General features: G+C 35.8%; 1 pseudogene; it reads right to left on the minus strand.

Annotated features, from left to right (window-relative positions):
- Nucleotides 1-8,055: 8,055 nt before the first annotated feature.
- LOC148699271 (uncharacterized) lies at nucleotides 8,056-9,012 on the minus strand (annotated as a pseudogene).
- Nucleotides 9,013-19,109: the final 10,097 nt, after the last annotated feature.

The raw sequence follows: 19,109 nt of genomic DNA on the forward strand, positions 1-19,109 counted from the left end.
AACGGTTTGGCCCTTATCCACCATGGTGGACTAGAAAAATGAAATAAACAAATTAATTTTAATATACATGTAATTAAGGTTAATACTAGTTGAATATTAAAAAATTGGAATAACTTACATGAAGCTGCTCCGTCAGCTCATCCCCGGGCCGAACTTACACCTTTTTGAACATTTCAATCTTAGGAAACTTTGACCCTTCCTGAATAAAAAAAAATATTAACACATAGATTACCAATTGTGTAATAGAGAGTAACTTAAAATAAATATACGGTTACCTTGCGTTGCTCCTCCAACCTATAAGAGAAGCGTCGTGAGCCGGAGCGATGAAAAAGTTTCTTCTTCAATCGATTGATCGAGTTTGCCTTCACTTTTTTCTGTTGAATTAAAAAAACGTATTAGTTTAGATATTTATAACAAATTAATGAAAAAATTAAAATATTATTTAAAAATATAAAAAATTTGATTAAATATTATTATACTTACGAGGTTTTTCTTGTCATTAAAATGGCCGCAAAGCCACTCCCATTCATCTCGGCGGTCCACCAACTCTATAGGGCACCCATCTGCTAGAACAACCTCCAGACCGTCATATTTCTCATAATGCTTGTGGAGGTCGCTCTTCCATTGAGTGAACCTACCGGCGCAAAGGTTGTTGATGTACTGGTTTTGATTGGCATTGAGGTTCGTGAGCTCATAGTGATGCTACAAAACTCAACAAATAAATAGCACTGTTCTAAAAATCTCCGCGTAGCACCTCCCCGATTAATGCCTAGGCGTTTGAAAATTAAGAAAGGGTGCCTAGACTTGCTGAGGTACCCGCCTAGCCCGCCTAGCACGCCCATACCCACCTAGGCACCGACTAGGTTGCAACTCACTTAGACAAAAAATAAAAAGGTTTCATTTTGCATTTTTTTTGTTCAATAAATTGTAAAGACTTGTTGAATACTTAAATGAACGCACATTATATGCTTATTCCCCATGTTTTCATTATGTCCAATACTTCATAATATATATGTCATTCTATTTTGTAGTTTATGATGAAATTATGTATATTTTAAGTATAAACAGACAATTATTTACACGAAATATAGTAGATTTACTTAAATTCGCCTAGTCCGCCTAGGGGCCCACCTAGGCCTTGCCTAGCTGCCTAGGCGCTAAGCCCTAACCCGCTGCCCGACTAGCACCTAACTCTTTTAGAACCTTGATAAATAGTAGTTAAAATTTATAATATTTGTATACTTTAATAAAAATTTAGCATTTGAGGTTGAAAATACTTACCGATAATTCATGAAGAACGGCTTCCTTGACTTTAGGTGGGACAACTTTCCATGACTCCCACAATAGGGGGCAATGATTCTTGATAATTGAGCCAATGTCGCTAGCCAACGCACTGTGCTGCTCCTCTGTTGCAGCCGCACAATGTTAAGGATCCCACGTAATGGTGATCTTCTCGATCATGGTGCGAGTGGTCTGTGATGTCTTCAGAAGTTTGCATCGGCCCTTGGTTTTTCTTATTTTTTATTTTTATTTTTTAAACTACCAAAAAAACAAAGTAAACATTAGACAAATTCTATTCTCTACTAAAAATACCTCCCCTAAAACTATAATATTTCCTAAAACCTGCAGACAATATAACAACAAAAACAACACATCTACCCAACAAATCAAACAGTTTATACCAATTGGGGACTTTAAAACAAAATTTACAACTTGTATCAAGTGTTTTCACTTCTAATTGCATCACTGATCGTGAATCTGTGAAGAAACTACATAGATATTGGATTGTACATGTAATTAAGTAACTTGAGGACGTTATCAATGTGAGTAGTCTCGTCTCTTTGAAATTTGAACACCCCATATTCATAACTTGAAAAATATACTAAAGATTTTCACATTGACAAAATAAAAGAATAAGAAAGATAAATTTTTAAGAGTGTAACCAAAGAATGTATCAACCAACTTTTTGTAAAGAAGATTGGGGATCTTCTTTTGTCATCCACCAACAAATTTTAGTATTCTCCTTGACAATATTTTGTAACTAATGACTTTTTATGAACCTACTTGAAAAATCAAATAATTTATACAACCAAAAACACTTTCAAAATTTCGATTATGCAACTAGAAAGATGCATTACCTGTCGGGGAGCCCTTTCCATGGACAGAGGAAGCCTCACCAAACTGCTCAGCCTCCTCGAAACTCTAAGGTCGTTGATGAGTCCGCCGGGCGATTAGTACATGATGCATCACCGAAGAAGTTAATGACACAAAAGCCGTAGACACTGTTGAACCGATAGGCATGATCAGAGGGACACCCTGTAAATCCCGATGTTTCTGATTCAGAAGCTAAATCCGGTGATAGGCTAACATAAAGTCATGGTTAATCTCTACACCATTAACCATAACAAATTTCTTTCGTTAAAAGAAATTCAGCAAAATATAAAAATATTAAATTTGGGGTTATTTTTATGGCTGTATCTAACCGTCTCGTTAGACTACCTACGTACCCTGCGAAGGGATCAAGCCATTCATGGTTCGTCATTAAGCATTCTAGAACAACATCTCTCCACAAAATCTGCAGAAAAACAGCACTATTGGACCAAGTTTAGGCTCCCCTTGGAGCATTCAAAACTAAACCAAATCGTATAATATTATATGGGTTTTAAAGCTTGTGTTTTGTACTTTAAAGGCATATAAAGTTTGTATAGAAAACAGAGCTCTAAATTGGAAGTTATGCCAAAAAGAAAATAGAGTCTTGAAACTGGAAATCCAGTTTTCCTCTGCTGTTTGGCAGCCCAGTGACCCAACTTTGGATAAGTTTTGATCAATCAAAATTCAACAGAATTTAGTGAAATCATATGGGTTTTGATCAAAGGCATGCCTAATTTCAAAACACAAAATATTAGATCAAAAAGAACTCACGAGGACATAGAAATCAAGAACCAAAGAAGGCTACTTGAAACATAGTTTCTCTATGTAAAATGAACAAGTATTCTGCAATGTTAAACCCTACTCTAATCAAATTTGCAATTCCATGCAATCCCAAACTATTTAGGAATCATATTTAACTTATATTTCTATGTGTTAGCTTACCCATACCATGCTTAATTCTCCCTCTTTTAGCCAAAGACTACAAACAATTCAATAAAATTAAAGTATGTACCATTTCTTGTTCTTGTCCTACCCTCCAAAGTCGTTCATCAATCTACCACATAGCTACTAAGCTCCTAAATCAATATTACCACTCCTCAACAAGAACACCAGAAATTCAAGCTAAACACATAAATCTCAAACTTGCTGGAAAAGGAAACTTGAAATTCGGAAGATCCACTTACATATCCTAAAAGCGCATGAAGAGAGGAGTATTTTTCTCTCTTGGGTTGAGACCTATCTCTGGCGAGGTTAGACGGAATCGGCGTCGAAGCTTCTAGGCTTCAACATACGGGCATGCTTGGTTCCAGCATATGGGTTTGGTATCAAATTGAAGACGGCTTCGCTACGAATACATAGGCTTCAACCGTGCGTGATTTCGTTACCGTACAAGAAAGTTATGATTCCACGAAATTTTTTGGAGTGAAGGAGAATTAAAGGGAAAAAGAACACAGCAGCCCCCTCCTCACTGCTGGTTTCTCACGCAGGAAAGGAGAAAAAGGAAGTCATTGGCTTCCAGAAAGCTCCACTTGAATTTACTAAAATGTCCTTTTATTTAGAAAATTCGTAACTTACTCATCCTAACTTCAAATCACATTTCATTTGCGCTCACACATCTGTATCGAAACGTACTATTCGAATATGTAAAGAAATCTGGAAAATCATGAAAGGATCAAATACGTCCGTGAGGAAATCCGTTTAAAACAATAGGGCAATTTCATCATTTTCCACTTAACAAAAAATTATACGACATAATTAATAATGAAATCCTGAAGCAGAATTTCACATTTTCCCCATTCGAATTTCATAACCATAAATCTATTTATTCTCAATTACTCCACATATACATATATTTTAAATTTTCAGCTATATTACACACCCGTCGTGCCCATATCAGGTGGGGATATCAACTATTTATTCTCAATGTTTTGCAGCTTCTGCCTTCCTGCATTTTGGTTAAATTCAATAAAGTGAAAAGACTTTTGACGACGGAAGCACCGTCGTGCAAAACATGGTGCTTCCACTTTTGACGGCATTCAACTACGCTTTGCTACATTTTTATAGCACTTGGTTCATAATGCATTACCTTTTTTTTTTATTCTTTATTATTATTATTATTATTATTTTTAAATCGTTTTTTGAATGTTTTTCAAACCACATAAATACTTTAAAAAATCAAGAATTTATTTCATTAAATCATTTGTGCATAATTAATTAATATAGATACTCATTAAAATGCATTAATTTTTTTTCAAAATAAACATTAAGTACATATTTAAGTAAACCATTCATAATAAAAAAAAACTTCTAATTCAGATCTCATTATTAAATAAGCACTAAAATCAAAATAAAAAAACACTATTCTACTCATTCGCTAGTAGTTGTGGCTCTCACTGTAGTTTTGCCGCACATTGATTATCAAACTTCCACTCCTGGAAACGAGACTTGAACATGCTATCGATTGCCTTCATCAGATTTGGGTTAGTTTTGTCAATGTCCCAATTAGGTTGTCATGCGAAAATTAATAAATTAAAATCTCACTATTATATTAAATTTAACAAACATAATTATTATTTAACTAATAACTTAACACATACAGCTAATTCGTCAATCAAGTGTATCTTGATGTGGTAGAAACTAACACACAAATTAAACCCTATAAATTATGCAATTGTAGTATGAGCAAGTAGAGATCGTTCTATTCCAAGGATTATAAGGGATGCTAATCAACACAAGCTAAACTTCTAAAACTGAAAACTAAGTTAAACTAACACAAATAAGAACTAAAGGGGTTTTTGGACGAATTTAAGAAACTAAAGTAAATTGCATCAAACAAAGTAAAGTATGCATGAAAATTGGGTGAAAGGCTAGCTAGAGTATTCTTCTCCACACATGAACCATATGCATATAAATCGATTTCTAGTTATTATTCCTATAAACCATGAATGACAATGCCCCAAATTAATCGTAAACAACACTAATTGACTCTCAGATTTTCCTAATTTCATTGAATTGGACTCCGCGATACAATCAAATTATTCTTATCAAGCTCCCTATATGAACAGCATAATAGATATACATATCAAAGATCATTAAATTCTGTGAAATCATAAGCATTGACAAGGTATTCGTAACTATAAAAAGCATGATACCCCTGCCAAGAATTTACTTAACTCAATCATGATTAGTGACTTTTACTACTTGTAAATATAAGTTCATAACGATTAGGTGAAATTCCCTTATATTCTAGCATCAAATCCCTGCATGCAAACAAAGTGTGCACCCTTAATAAACATACAAGAATAAGTTTTTTAAAAACAGATAAGTAAATCGCATTCATGTTTTATGAAACAATATATTCATATAAAACATATGATCATGGCTTCAAATTCACCTCTAGCTTAAAAGAAATTTAGTTACGCATGTTCAACATAACTGAAAAACAATCTAAAATAAACATTGAAACTAAATAAGGATAGAAAGAACTTTGAAAAATTCCAGCAACTTCAATGGATGAAAGGTAGGTATGGCACAATCCCCCCCCCTTGAAAGCTGCAGCAATAACTTGTATTTATAGGGCTAGGGCATGACCTACTTTGTGTGGAAAAGGGTTGAGTTGTTTGCATTGTTTTAGGACTCCTTAAATCAGATAGGAAGTGGTTTAATGTGATAAGGAATCCCCCTTGCAGCTGGAGATAAGGTAAAGTAGGATTATGATAGGATAAGATAAGTTTTGTTAAGGATAAGGTTGGATAAGATAAGATTGGATGAGGTTTCCCTTTAATTTCTGATTCCTTGTCTTCCAAGCCTCAATCCTAATTCTTCCATATTGTAGCACATTCCTAGCCTCAATTGACCACCAAAAACGTCCATCCCAAGTGCTCCCCACACATGCTATCCAATCCAAGTCCAAAACTGCTCCAAATTGCCCTTTTTTTGTCACCTTTGCTAGTTGGACCTACAAACACACAAAAATAACTTAAATCACTATAATAAATAGAAACTAACTAAGTAAATGCAAAGAAATAAGCTAACAAAATCGCATAAATATTCTCCTAGCAAATTCCCCCACACTTAGCTTTTGCTAGTCCCCGAGCAAAACAAAAACAAAACAAAACCTAAACCATCCAACAATTGCCTTAGGGATTTCCAATGAAACATGACATGTTAAAAATCACTATTTACAAAGATTTTAGCCATCCTTACTTTTAAGCATATACTTAACCGCAGTAACCACTCACTAGTTCGCATTTAATCAATTAAAACAACATTTCACACAGATTTTCTGACTACACTCCCTATACTACGTATATGTGAGAAGATTGATGTAAACATGTAGACTAGCACTCACATATGTTATATAAAAGAAGGTACTTCTGGAATTATTAATACAAACATGTATATGATCTCATGAATGAAATGCCACTACTTAGAAGCAAGAACCAAGGATTCCATATGCTCGTACCAATTTCAAACTCCACATATTGAAACACATATCAATCAAGATAGAAGTCTAGGGGTTGTAATGGGGCTAAGGTATTGGCTAACAAAGAAAGGTTAAGGATAAAAAAAGGTTCTTAAAGTGATAGTAAGCAAAGTAATGAAATCGACACTTAGAATTCAACCTTTTTATTGCAACACCCAATTTAAAACACAAGAGGAAGATTCGTAGAACATTTAGGATCAGATTCACATTTTTGGACCATTCTTCAGCAACCAACACTTATGAACTCATTCTCACTTCTTTCCAACCTCTTTTTTTTTTTTTTTTTTTTTCCTTTCTTTTCTTTTCTTTGAAGCATACACACTACTTCATTGGATTCAAAAGAAAAAATTCTTCCCCCACACTTGTTTTTCTGCAAATCGTAGATCAAAAGGAATTCCCAATAAGTCATGCTTCACTATTCTTTAAGAAAAAGGGTATGGATATTCCTATACTAGGCTAAGTAGGGATAATGCAGGCTAACAACGAAAATAGGCTAAATAAGGCTCAAAGGGGTTTAAACCTACAATACATATGCAAGGGATAAGGCTTTTTGGCTCTGGTGGTAACTAAACAACTTCATCTTGTTATTTGTTATGCAATCAATTTTATGCTTTGAATCAAACAGACATGAGTTCTAGTATTTGGAACTAAAATGATGAAAATAATGATGAAAAAGCATTCTAAGTAGCAACCAAGTAAAGAAATAATGGGATTATGCAACGACTTTAGAAAGCAAGAATATCATAGATTAATAATTCTCCAAACAAAGAATAGGCTCAAGTCTCATAGGATTGTAGCGTTAGTTTGAGTTTCTTCCTTCAAGTATGTTACAAAAACTGATTTTTTTTCTTTTTGTGATTACATGTGAATTCGTAAATGACAACTATAACTAAGTATTAACCAAAGAGCATATCAAACTTTCACCTATGTTTGTAACTTTCTTTAACAGTCATGCATTAAAAATCAAATTCTCATCATTGTGTTGGAAGGTACCCTAAAACACAAACAAGCAACAAAAACGACTCTTTTTGGTATTTTCTCAAGCTTTTTTCAAATTTTATTTTTGGAATTTTTTTTAACACACAATTAACACTTTAAAATAGTGAATAACAATATTAGCAGTGATAGGTCATGAAATTCGAAAATATGTCATGAAAAGCAATCTGTTTACCCCCTCTCACCCACACTTAAACCAAACATTGTCCTCAATGTTTCAAAAATAAACTTAAACAAGAAAGCAATAAAAGATAACTAGCAAACAAGACAATCATGGCAAAGTAAAAACAATAAAAAGAAGGGTAAAAGAGAGCAAATCTGGTTGTAGGAGCCGGAAATTTCAATGTCTCTTTGTTTGAATACATGGGTTGCTTCCCAAGAAGCGCTTGCTTTAACGTCTTCCAGCCGGACAACACCTCCATTTAATCCTCACTATGGCCTACGACATGGAGTTGATCTTTGAATGGAAGGTGATACTTGAAATGATCCGGTAATGGTTTAAATTCTAGATTGGGTGCCTGAATCATTGAAATCAACAACATGTTAGTAGAAAACGAAATTGAAATTTGAGGAGGTAGCTTACCTATCTGCTACGACAAGAACTCTAGGACATACACTTCTTCGAAAGTTTCAGGAATGTTGCTCTCGGCTAGATTTGGTGTGAGGGCAGTGACTTGTCCCATGTCATAAAATCCAACTTCTTCGGGGATGGTTGTCTCAAGTACATCCTCTTTGATGAATTCTAGATATTTCCAAGCCACTTCTTTCTCTTGAATCTTTCTTCTTGTTGTACAAAGCTCTTTAAAAAATTCAGCACACTCTGGAACTTGCTTTATTGTACCAAGAAGTGAGATATTACTTTGCACCTTTGGAAAAGTTTTGAAGATGTCTTTCTTTCCCTCATCTTTCTTGGATTGCAAGAACCTGCAAGGAATAAAGACATTTGGTGGCATAAGGTTAGAAAGAATTGAATTCGGAACAAACTTACTAGAATTGGATGGTGGTGGAACCAGGGTAGTTGTGGCAATAGGATTAGAGATGATTGAGTGCTGTGACAGGGCCTCTTCTGAGCTTGTCGTGGCTGAGTCTTCTTCCTCCTTTTCGGACAGGAGCTCTTTGTTCTCTTTTTGGCTTTGTTTGGATGTTTTTATATCACCTGCAACCTCCATACCACTTCTTAAAGTGATAGCTTCAGTGATTTCAAAGTCTCATGTTGAATTGACAATAGTTGAGTTGGAGAGTTTGCTTTGTTCTCAAATTTGTCCCATAAATTCTACGATCTGTCCAATTTGATTCTTCACGTCCCCCATCTCTTTAGCTTGATCTTGTAAACCCTGAGTCAAAGAAGTTAGTGTTTGAAATTTTTTACCATAATCCATTGACGAACCTAAATTTGGTGGGGATTGTATTGGGGGAGTTTGTGGTGGCTGCATAGGTCTTAAATAAAACTCCTCAGATGGCTGCCAATATCCTTCTTGTTGAACTTGTTGAGGTTCCCACCACATAAAATTTGAATGATCTCTCCCACCTGGATTGTAAGCGTTTGAAAACAAGTCATTCCTTGATTGGTTATGGCCTTGATAACCCCAAACATTGACACTATCCCAACCACCAATCTCAATCAATTGAGGATGTTGATTAGTTTGATATCCTTGCCTATAGGACACACCAAATGTAGGGATACTTTGCATTGTGGACCTTTTGATATACTGCGACATAATAGAAGTAAGATTCGCCATTTGAGCTTGAAAATTAGCAATTGCCATTTCTTGCTTCCTTAGTACCTGAAATCAAACAAATAAAACCAAATCAAATATCAAAAGTCAAATAAACAAAAACACAGAGTGATTAGCAATTTTACTAATCCTCAGCAACGGCGCCAAAATTTGATGTGGTAGAAACTAACACACAAATTAAACCCTATAAATTATGGAATTGTAGTATGAGCAAGTAGGGATCGTTCTATTCCAGGGATTAGAAGGGATGCTAATCAACACAAACTAAACTTATAAAACTGAAAACTAAGTTAAACTAACACAAATAAGAACTAATGGGGGGTTTTGGACAAATTTAAGAAACTAAAGTAAATTGCATCAAACAAAGTAAAGTACAAATGAAAATTTGGTGAAAGGCTAGCTAGAGGATTCTTCTCCACACATGAACCATATGCATACAAATCGATTTCCAGTTATTATTCCTATAAACCATGAATAACAATGCCCCAAATTAATCGTGAACAGCACTAATTAACTCTCAGATTTTCCTAATTTCATTGAATTGGACTCAACGACGCAATCAAATTATTCTTATCAAGTTCCCTACATGAACAACATAATAGAGATACATATTAAAGATCATTAAGTTTTGTGAAAATCATAACATTGACAAGACATTCGTAACTATGAAAAGCATGATACTCTTGCCAAGAATTTACCTAACTCAACCATGACTAGCGACTTTTACTACTTGTAAATATAAATTCATAACGATTAGGTGAAATTTCCTTATATTCTAGCATCAAATCCCTGCATGCAAACTAGGTGTGCACCCTTAATAAACATACAAGAATAAGTTTTCTATAAAACAGATAAGTAAATCACATTCATGTTTTATGAAACAATAACTGGATGTAATCAATTCATATAAAACATATGATCATGGCTTTGAATTCACCTCTAGCTAAAAAGAAATTTAGTTACACATGTTCAACATAACTGAAAAACAATCTAAAATAAACATTGAAACTAAACAAGGATAGAAAGAACTCTGAAAAATTCCAGCAACTTCAATGGATGAATGGTAGGTATGGCACAATCTCCCCCCTTGAAAGCTGCAGCAATAACTTGTATTTATAGGGCTAGGGCACAGCCTACTTTGTGGTGGAAAAGGATTGAATTATTTGCATTGTTTTAGGACTCCTTAAATTAGATAGGAAGTGGTTTACTGTGATAAGGAATCCCCCTTGTAGCTGGAGATAAGGTAAAGTAGGATTAGGATAGGATGAGATAAGGTTTGTTAAGGATAAGGTTGGATAAGGTTTCCCTTTAATTTCTGATTCCTTGTCTTCCAAGCCTCAATCCTAATTCTTCCAGATTGTAGCACATTCCTAGCCTCATTTGACCACCAAAAACATCCATCCTAAGTGCTCCCCACGCATGTTATCCAATCCAAGTCCAAAACTGCTCCAAATTGCTCCATTTTGCCCTTTTTTGTCACATTTGCCAATTGGACGTACAAACACACGAAAATAGCTTAAATTACTATAATAAATAGAAACTAACTAAGTAAATGCAAAGAAATAAGCTAACAAAATCGCATAAATATGTTCCTATCACATCTTCAACTCCTAGGGGATGGACCTTCAAGACCAAGGTTCTAAAAGATGCTAAGCACTAGTCGGGCGACTAGGTGAGGTCTAGGCGGGCGCCTAGGTGGACTAGACGGATTTAATTAAATATATTATATTTCATGTAAACAAGTGTTTGTTTATATTTAAAATATATATGATTTTGATCATAAACTACAGAATGGAATGACATATATATTATGAGCTATTGGAACACAATGAAAACATGGATAACAAGTATATAATGTGTGTTCCTTTAAGTATTCAACAAGTCTTTTACAATTTATTGAAAAAATAAAATGTAAAATGAAAGTTTTGTATTTTCTGTCTAAGTGAGTCACAACCTAGGCGGGTGTATAGGAGGGTTTGGGCGGGCTAGGCGGGTGCCTAGGCAGTCTAGGGGGCGCCTCAGTAGGCCTAGGCGCTCTTTCTTAATTTTTAAATGACTAGACATTAATCGGGGAGGTGGCCAACTGCCAATCTGCAACACATTTGTCACGCACCAATACTCCAACATTAAACCAAAAGCTAGCGTGCATATCTGACTTCACAACCCCTACTAATTCGTCAGCAGTGATTCAGTAACAGCTCCCACCATAAGTGTGTCGGACCCATGCCGCAACTCTTTTCTTCTTGTTTATCAACAAATTATATATTTATAATACTTAAGCTAAATAAAAACTTTATACAAAATGAAAAATTTACAACGCAAACTTTTTCCAGAACCTTTGCCATCCATTGTCTTTGACAAATGTGCACCACCATCGACCATTGTACCAACAATCAAAGGACAAATTGATTATAATCTACAAAATTGTAAAGTGTTTCCGAAACAAACTATGAAGAATAAATAGAGCAGAAGTGCATATTTATAGGAAGGTTAGGGACTTTGTGCAACGAAGCCATTGTCGTGCAAACATATGCAGTAAATATGGTTTTGATTCCCTTGATTCACATGCACTGAATGTTCTGACCCAAAAATTGAATGACCTTTGTGTGATGAACCCTTTGTCGCTCAAGGTTTTATCACCTAACATGACAAATGTTTCGTCGAGCAAACATATAGATTCGAAATATGGCGGTAAATTTATCCACGTTTTTTCCACCCTTTGTGCGACGAAACTTTCGTCACTAAATATTGTGCACGACGAACGTAATTGATTGTAATTATGAAGTTTACGTAAACATAGATCTTTAGTATCTATATTTACGTAAACTTCATAATTACAAACAAATATTCAGTTATAATATTTATTCTAAAAATAATTAAAAACTTAAATTAATTGAATTAATCCATGCAATTATTTAAACAACGAAACATGAATTAAAGCCTAATTAAGTCCAAATATGTAACCTATATAAAAATAAAATAAAAAACCTTAAAATTAAATATTGTCCTAAAAAACATAAATTTAAAACTACTGTTTCGCTGGTCCTGCATTCCACTCCACGTCATAAATCCACCACTTGTAACACCCTTTCAACACCTCCTCCATCAATTTCATCAACTCTTCGTTCGTATCATCAAGAGTATAGTTACACTGTTACACATATATACAAATAATTAATTCCAACATATAACAAAAATTTTCACAAAATTAATTATTTTCAACATTTGTCACACTTACTAATAATTGATCCATCATTGCCTTTTTCACATTCTCCGGCACGTATTTCCAAGAACGCCACTCAGCAGTAGGACAATTATTCTTCATTGCTACACCAATCGCATGCGCAAACTCCACATATAGCCTCATATCATAGGGCCCAGAGGGCATGCTCTGCTCCCAATTTTTATCCTCCATTTGAGCACAAACAAAATTGTGAAGAATAAGGAGAGCAGAAGAGCATATTTATAGGAAGGTTAGGGACTTTGCACGATGAAGCCTTTGTCGCACAAACATCTGCACCAAATATAGTATTGATTCCTCTGATTCACATGCATTGAATGCTCTAACTCAAAAACTAACTGGACTTTGCACGACAAAGGCTTTGTCGCACCAGTGTTCTGCTAATTCGCATGCATTGAATGCTCTGACCCAAAAACTCAACGAACTTTGAGTGACGATGCCTTTGTCGCCCAAGATTTCCGCAGGAAAAACTTCATCGCGCATTTTTTTTGCGCCAAAAAAAAAAAATTACCAGCGGTTTTCTTACTGACTATGCGCAACGAGTATCTTTTTTTCATCATGCAAACTGTGTTCCGTGACAAAGGTATGCGTCGCGCAAAGTACCACCATTCTTTCGCGATGTTTTTATTGTTTCATGCGCAAAACACACTTGCACGACGAATTTTGCTTTGTCTCCCAAACATCTGTCACACAAATAGTTTTTCCTACTAGTGACACCACTGCCGGGCAAATAGATAGAAACCCATTAAATCCTTACATCTCCTGACTTTCCCAAAACTAAGATTTCATTGTTCAATACAAATTGAGAGAGGAATCCATAATCATACATACATAAATGGAGATGTATCCCATCCACGTTGTTATAGCCTCACCAATTTTGTTCTACCTCCTACCTTACATTTTATGTATACATATAGCTTTTCCTTTGTGGAACTTGGGACGATTTGTATTAATGAACATGTTTATTTTCTGTGATCGAAACAATTGAAAAGAATAGTGTGTTCCTGATTTGAGTTCTAACAACTATAAAAGTAGGTTTTATGACATATTACTCGAATTTTATCTAACCATGAAAAGTAGCCAAAGGTGTCTTAATTCATGTCTATGGCAACAGGACCATCTATGATGCAATAAAGATCCTCTGCCAAATCTTTTGGATTGCTTTATTATGTAGAGATATGTTGTTGCTGAGACCAAACACTTAATACTACGGTTTTGTGGTTTTCCTATTCACTTGTAAGTGAGAGGTCTTATGTTTGATTCTCGTCAAAGGCAAAGTTGAACCACAATATTATGGCAAGCCTGGGCTTAGTCCACTCCCCCACCCCCTTAGTGTAGATACTATCGTTTGTTCAAAACAAAAAAAAAATGTTGCTGCTGAGACCATAGCTTTTGTCTTGAATTTCTAAATTTGCTTATGTTGGGTCTATAAGTCTAAAATTTTGGAGAAATACCTCATTGCTTGGCTTAGCTGCTCTCTCATTGCTGACACTGTTGTAGTCATCCTTATTAAAGAGACAAAATATGTGCTACACTTGTTCGAAAGTTCAAATGAATGACAAAGTGGTATTGTTTTAGATTACCGCCATAGTGGCATCACCCTTGTAGGTAAGTCCCTTTCAGGCCTTGGAACTTGGATTTGGATTATTCATTTATTTTTTGTTTTTAATGTTTTGTTTGGAGCAGTTGATGGATTACAAAGAGAGTGATTTCTAAACTCCCATTTTGGCCTCTTTCATTCCATATTTTTTATTTTCTTTTATTTTAAGACAATGGGTGGAACAAAGGATAGGTGAATCAATGGACATAATTAAATGAAGAAATGCATAAGATCAAAAGGAAGTGCAGGGAAATAACTTCCCTTTTGCCATCTCCAACCAGTTTAGCCTTTCAAAAAATTAAAATTTTAATAAATATTGTAGGGCTAAAATTTTCTGTCTCTGGCCAATACAGTATTAAATCTTTTCATCTTATTTGGGATGCACATGTTGGGGTCCACTAAGGAGCTTCAGAGCTTGCTATATGTATCCAGTCATCGACTAAATTTAGCCCTGATTCTTTTTAGTAGATTCATTTGGGCCCTTGACTTGAGAAAATGGCCTATAGCCCTTGGATAGAGAGAGATGGCCTTACAACAATCTAGTTTTTCTTTTCCAGTTGGTACATTATGTGCATGACATTGCAATACAGCAATGTGCTTGTGCTTGGGCCCAAATGAAGGAATTTTGGCCGAGTAAGGTCATATGGTCGGCCCATGGTTAGACATTCTTTGGTCAAAGTACTTTAGTTAAGTTTAAATTGATAAAGGACACTTGAATATTAAGAATGGATTCGGCTAAGTCTATTCCTCGTAAGTCAGGATGGCGTGAGAATATTCTTAATATTCTAAGGGTTTAGTTAAAACAAGGAAACGAATTGGATACCGAAAGATGAAAGTCTCATGCTTGGTAGGAATGGTTGAGTACAATTCGTACAAGAAGATATGTTCTTTCAAGATATGCCAAGGAAATTTAAACCGAATAGGACTCTACCTTGGCATAAGGAAAAGTTGCTATTATAAATTGAAGAGGGTGTGTAACGTTCAAGGCCTCTTCATATCAACACACAAATCTACTTTTCACAAACTCTCGCTCTACGCGAAACCCTCTTATCTCTGAGAAAACAATGACCTTCCTAACTTCGTCAAACACATCTTCAGTTAGTCTTAACAACACTGTGGTTGGCAACCGGCGGCACCTTCAGTTAGCCTTATGGAGTCGTAGAATCAAGCAATTGAGGAGCACCTTTAGTTAATCTTAACAACACTGCTTTGAGACCAACTGGTTATTTATTCAAGTCTCAGTCTGCAAGGAATCTCTGAGTCCTTGTTGGAAGAGCTTACTTCATTAGCCTTCTCGATAAAGTGAGGTGTTACCAGGTTACATCGTCTAGCACATTGAAAGCCGAACTTATTTTATGATTGGATACTCATAAGTACATTTTAGAGTTCGGCGTCTTGACAATCGAACCACATTGACAATCAGGACACTTATCTCTTTTGAGTATTTGTGTCTGTACAGTCTGGTTGGTGCACTTGTATTTGCACAAATATAATTACAACAGCCGAGCCCGACACCGACGATTCTTAAACTTCGAAGAAACTAACAGCCTTGTCTTTAGGCTCTAAAACCCAAAATTTCGAGACTGTTAACTACATTGAAATACCATGTTAACCTATGAATCTATGAAAGATTGAAGAAAGAAACAATGGCAGAAAGATGAACAAGGAAAGAAGATGAAGGAAATGCTCTCTGTATTTATCACAATAGTCGAATACAACTTAACAAAAAATGATCTCTACAACTTCCTTTTTATAGTCATTAGGCATATTGCAAAAGACCCAAATACCCTCACTAACAACCTCTAACTAACTCAATCGTATGGTTATTACTCCCCCCTCAAACTAAACTTGGAGTATCCAAGTGAAGTTTGAACTAGCCAGGTCTTGTCAAAATTAGAACTGCTTTCCAACTTTCTGTCCTGCAAGTCAATTTTGGCCTATGGGTCTTCTGTTCGGTAGGCTTGATGGTGTGAGATTCTTGTTTCCATTCCTTCTTGTTGCAATAATCATCACTTGCCTTGTTATACGGCACAATATGATCATCACTCTCACCTGCCGCACCCCATATTATGTTTGCAAGCTCCTCGTCATTCCAATCAAACATGTCTAAAGAAGCCACAGTTAATCGCAAAACTGAGACCGAATTCAAACCATTTCGAATAAAGTTGATGATCCAACATTGTAGCACTTTTAACTACACCAACTTTGTATTAACCTGATAGCAAGCTTGCTGGAACAAATGCAACAAGTAACTCTCTGCATTTTACTACTGCTAAAGCTAAACTGTAGTCCCAACATATTTTTGACTTTGAACTGAGAACCCATAGTAACACACTCACTGTATATGCAAATTACCCCTCCTAAATCTTTACATAAACTGGCACCAAATCAACCAACGAGAATGACACTCCAAGAAACCAAAACAACCAAGAAGAATGACACTGCAAGAAACCAAATCAACCAAGGAGAATGACACTCCTGATAGCTTCCTAAATCCTCCCAGATACCAAAATTAACCAAGGAGAGTGACACTCCAAGAAATCAAATCAACCAAGGAGATTGACATTCCTGATAGCTTCCTAAATCTTCCCAGATACCAAAATTAACCAAGGAGAATGACACTCCAGGAAATCAAATTAACTAAGGAGATTGACACTGATGATGGCTTCCTAAATCTTCCCAGATACCAAAATTAATCAAGGAGAATGACACTCCAAGAAATCAAATCTTCCCAGATACCAAAATTAATCAAGGAGAATGACACTCTAAGAAATCAACATTATAGGCTATTATAAGCTTCTGAACAATTCAAACCCAATAAAGAGACAGTAGAATTTCAGTGAGGCAGAGAGACAGAATTGGACACTATAAAAGTTGCACAGTTCATGGTTCGAAAATCCAGCAAACCAAATGAAGTCCATGACAAACACTGATCTTGAAGCAATGAAGAATCTTGAACCCAAATATCCCAAATATCACACTAATATCCTAGAAAGGACTCACAACAAAGATGACTTCATGCAACAAACTAATTGAGTTACACATACACATTCAGTCATCAATTCTTTCAAGAATTTAAGAGAGATAAGGGTTGAGAGAGAAAACTAGAAGTCTCTGTCGGTTTGGAAGACGAAAATACATGAAGATGGTGGTGAAAGATATAGAGAAGATGCCAAATAAGATCCTCCAAGAAGCTACTCGTGAGGAGAAGCTTGCTTCATTGAGCAAGGAAAGATTGATGCACCCTTCCCCAAGAGTATCCACCAAAAGGTAGACCACCCAAGATACCATCACCTTCTGCCGAACAAGCAACTCGTGTGCATACCATAAACTAGTCAAATATATGAAATTTCATTGACGCATAAGATCGAATATGTGATAGGCAAGAACTCATTAGGAAGAAAGAAGACACGAATTTCAGATTTTAACAAACAATAATGGAAAGATTTTGGCGAAGCAACATAAGATTATTAGGAAAAACCCCGATTCCGATGAAGACTGATTATCAGTGACCGATTCCAATAAAGGTGAAGAACCCATTTCTGGAAATATCTCCGACTTTGCCTTCAGACCACCGCTTCTCGTTCAACAATGTCACCGTCACTACTTTCCCAATTTTGTACGATGGGTCGCTGATAATTGTTGGAATTGACAGGTTCTTGGATCCGTACTTTAGGATTTCGAGTCCAATTCGCTACTCCTCCAAGAACCTCGGTTGCTTGGCCCCTAAAGAGATTCCCGATCAACGGATGGAGCTCAAAGACAGTTACGCCCCCTTCAACCTAGAAATAAATCAACCCAGAAGTAATAGAATGATCGCGAAAGCACCAAAAAACTTATCGAAATATCTAATGAAAATTTGAAGAGAAACTATAAACTGGAAAGAAAAAAAAATGAAAAACAACTAAGAAGTGGAACCACCAGAATCCATGGCGTGAGCCTCGTGGCTCTGATACCATGTTAACTACATTGAAATACCATGTTAACCTATGAATCTATGAAAGATTGAAGAAAGAAACAATGGCAGAAAGATGAACAAGGAAAGAAGATGAAGGAAATGCTCTATGTATTTATCACAATAGTCGAATACAACTTAACAAAAAATGATCTCTACAACTTCCTTTTTATAGTCATTAGGCCTATTGCAAAAGACCCAAATACCCTCACTAACAACCTCTAACTAACTCAATCATATGGTTATTAGAGACGAGTTCCTTACTCGGCTGCAGTCGCAATACATAAAAGTTAGCAACGCATTCAACACCACCACCGCCATATTCATTCACTCATTGACCAAGCTCGGTCGTCGAATTGGTGCGCCCCGCATTCAACCAAGGGACATAGTTAACTCATTAGCTATTCAGCTTATGTGTCACGTAGGCTTGGTAGTTTCTAGGGTCACTCAAAGAACTGACTTGATCAACTAGTAACTTCCTTTGGGAATATGTAGTTCTCACGTCTCACTTTCTTCTACGTAGTTTACCCTTCTATGCTTTATACTGTGGGCACTCTTTACCCTTAAACTTCCTGACCATCTTCAACCATGGTACTACCTCGCATGATTACACCCGTCATGTGTTGGTCGATGTCAATGGCTCAATGCATAACGCTCTCGCCTCATCTCCGATGAACACCATCTTCGAGCTAATTTGTCTGTTGTAATTTCTACTTGTGTCGTTGGGTAGGTTAGAGTTTTCTAATTACGAATTAATTATGATCAGTCTTTGACGATCAAATGTCGCACATAGTAAATGGGGTGTGATTATGCTTAATTAGCTAGCAAGAAGTTGCGATTAGACCTTATATTCTTATAATTAATTTGATTTTCTCAGCATTGGAGGTAAATTAAATGAGTTTGACATGAAATTATGAGGTGGGGTTGCTTTATGCAAGTGTAAC

Source organism: Pyrus communis, chromosome 1 (assembly GCF_041283825.1).
Source record: "Pyrus communis isolate YQ-2024b chromosome 1, ASM4128382v1, whole genome shotgun sequence".
NCBI classification, from domain to species: domain Eukaryota; kingdom Viridiplantae; phylum Streptophyta; class Magnoliopsida; order Rosales; family Rosaceae; genus Pyrus; species Pyrus communis.